This window comes from Rhipicephalus sanguineus, chromosome 9 (genome assembly GCF_013339695.2).
Source record: "Rhipicephalus sanguineus isolate Rsan-2018 chromosome 9, BIME_Rsan_1.4, whole genome shotgun sequence".
NCBI lineage: Eukaryota > Metazoa > Arthropoda > Arachnida > Ixodida > Ixodidae > Rhipicephalus > Rhipicephalus sanguineus.
This window is the reverse complement of record NC_051184.2, coordinates 144,366,905-144,369,436: the sequence shown is the minus strand read 5'-3', so window position 1 is coordinate 144,369,436 and position 2,532 is coordinate 144,366,905. Positions and strand designations below refer to the sequence as shown.

General features: G+C 56.2%; 1 pseudogene; it reads right to left on the bottom strand.

Moving 5' to 3' along the window:
• Nucleotides 1–309: 309 nt before the first annotated feature.
• On the bottom strand, nt 310–918 carry LOC125759876 (uncharacterized; annotated as a pseudogene).
• Nucleotides 919–2,532: the final 1,614 nt, after the last annotated feature.

Sequence of the window (2,532 nt, the reverse complement as noted above, 5' to 3'; positions counted from 1 at the left end):
GCAGAGCGTGTGTCTACGAGGAGACGTACGGGCACGTCCTGCACGAGGGTGTCCACATGTATTGCTGCTTTTTTTCTGCCGGGCGAGAAGCAACACGTTGAGGTCTTCGGATATATTGCAGGTATCGACCTCTCGGACAGCAAGTGCCCGCTCGTCTGGCATGCCGCTCCGACATACACGCTGGAAATGTCCCAGTTTGCCGCATTTACTGCATGTTTTATCCCGCGCCTTGCATGTTTTGGAATCTGCGAGATGCCGACAAGACCCGCAACGAAAACACGCTTTGTGCTGCGAAGACGGCATTCGTGCTTCTGTACGGGCTGGCATCTGATGTTTATCCACCTTTTGGATGCTCGCGGCTGATGACTGTAGCTCAAGTGAGTATTTCGTGGCTTCTTCAATGTTGTTCGAGATAGTCAGCGCACGTTCAAGCGTAAGCGAAGTTCCTTCCAGAAGTAGGCGTTCCCGAAGAACATGGTTGCTCGTTTTTGCTACAAGCTGGTCACGAATGAAGTCGTCAGTTTGCTCCCCGAAGTTGCAGGACAATGCCAACTCGCGCAGTGCCGTGACGAATGCTGCTGCGGTCTCCCCAGGCAGTTGGGTGCGCTGTCCGAACCGGTGCCGTTCCACGACGATGTTCGTTTTAGCAGTAAAGTAGGCGTCCAACGTAGCCACCGCTGCATCGTACTCGTCGCTCGGGCCGCTTTCTTCTTTTCCCGCTGTATGCGGTAATGCGTAGTACAATCGCTGGCCTTCCACCCCCAAGCAGTGCAACAGCAAAGCTTTACGGCGAGCAGATGAGTGGACGTCGCTCCCCGATGCCAGGAGATAATTCTTGAAAAGGCGGTGCCACTGCGTCCACGGAAGGGCAGGCTTCCCGGGCGTCGGCAGGAACTCGGGCGGTTGGTGCAGGCTCATTGCTTCAACTTTCGGTCACTTCACCACTCGTCGCCGACTGAGAGCTCAGTCCCACCCTCGTCGCCAACTGTGGTATCCGCCGCCATGCCCTGCCGAACTACGTCGGAGAGCCGCAGGATCACGAAATAACTACACCGACCCAGTACCTCAAACAACTCTGTTTATTCTTAGTCCGTGATGGTTAATATACCCAGATGTTAGCTGACATGATAAGGCGCGTGCACCTGCATCTGTGCGTGCCATGCGCATGCGCATGGGCTATCTAGATGATAACGCACATGCTGAATACAACAGAACACTGGTACCCGGTATGCACTTCTTCAAAGCGTCGTCAATTAAGGAGAGAAACGGCACGGTGTGCGCTTTCTAGTAATGGGTAGCGGACGCCTGTGCTCATGCATACATAACACACACTGCGCTTCAGCAACACGGGAGGTAGAGGTTCGTAGCCTGAGCCGCAAACGCGTGCGTCCCACTGGCCTCTGTCTCGCTCCACGAAGGCACGACAATCGCCCGTCGAAATCGCGTCCTTTCTGCAACGCGTATTGCAGCAGTTTGGTTAGTCGGTGCTCTCGCAATCGAAGCAGTCGACGGCGGAGAAATTCCGTTGATGCATGTGGAAGCTGCACCACTCCGATGAGCTGGCGCACGCTGACACGAAGCGAAAGGCAAAGAAGGTAACTGCGTCTAGGGTCCATATCTAGGGTGCCTCGGCGACGCCAGCGCAGCCAGTGTCCCTCGCTGGTATCGAGACGCTTTAACCATGGCCTCCGATATCACGCACAATCTCCGAGCAAGCGCTAGTTAGTGTCGATCGTGACGCGTTACTTCTTTTCACATCTCACAGACGGGGGCACCGCCCCGCTCCGGCTCGCCTACCTACACCGCCGACAGAAAGCACCGTGCGAAAGAGGATGTGTGAAAGATATAACGCGCGTTCGTGGAGTGTCCGTCGTCTGCCAAGTTGGCTTAGTCGCTTGAGCGTCGGCGCTTAAGGCTCTGTTATACTCCGACGTCCGACGCGAGCGCCCGCGAGGACGCTGCGTTTCGTCACGCCGAGCCGGCGACGCTACGTCAGGCGCAAATCGATCTCCGATACAGTCGAGCCGGCTCCAACGCGCCGATGCGATCGAATCTAGAGGAGCGCATGCGCAGTAAAGCGAAGAACGCCCGCGCCACCTGTCGGGAACCGACGAAACAGCCCGCGAAGCACGTTCCTGTACATGCGAGTTCGGCGCGTCCGGCGTGAAATGCAGCAGGATCTATTCGGAGCCGAGCGACGCCCGAGCGCGCCAGCAGCCGTCGGCCACGTCGGCGGTCAGCCGACGCCGGACTATAGAGGGCTGTTTTTTGCTGAAGCAACGTCGCCGTGACGCGCGCACACGCGCGTCGACGTTACGCTGGAGTATATCAGAGCCTTTACCGTCGCGGCCGCAAGGTCGTGGGTTCGATTCCCAGCGGCGGATCTTTTTCTTAGCTTTTTTTTCTTTCTCACCCGTTGGCGTCCATTTTATCAACGTCATAACCGTGACGGAAGTACTTGGTGGAACCCGGCATAAAACACTTTCGTGTTAAAAAGACAGATCAACTATTCAACAGATGCTCTTTTAATGA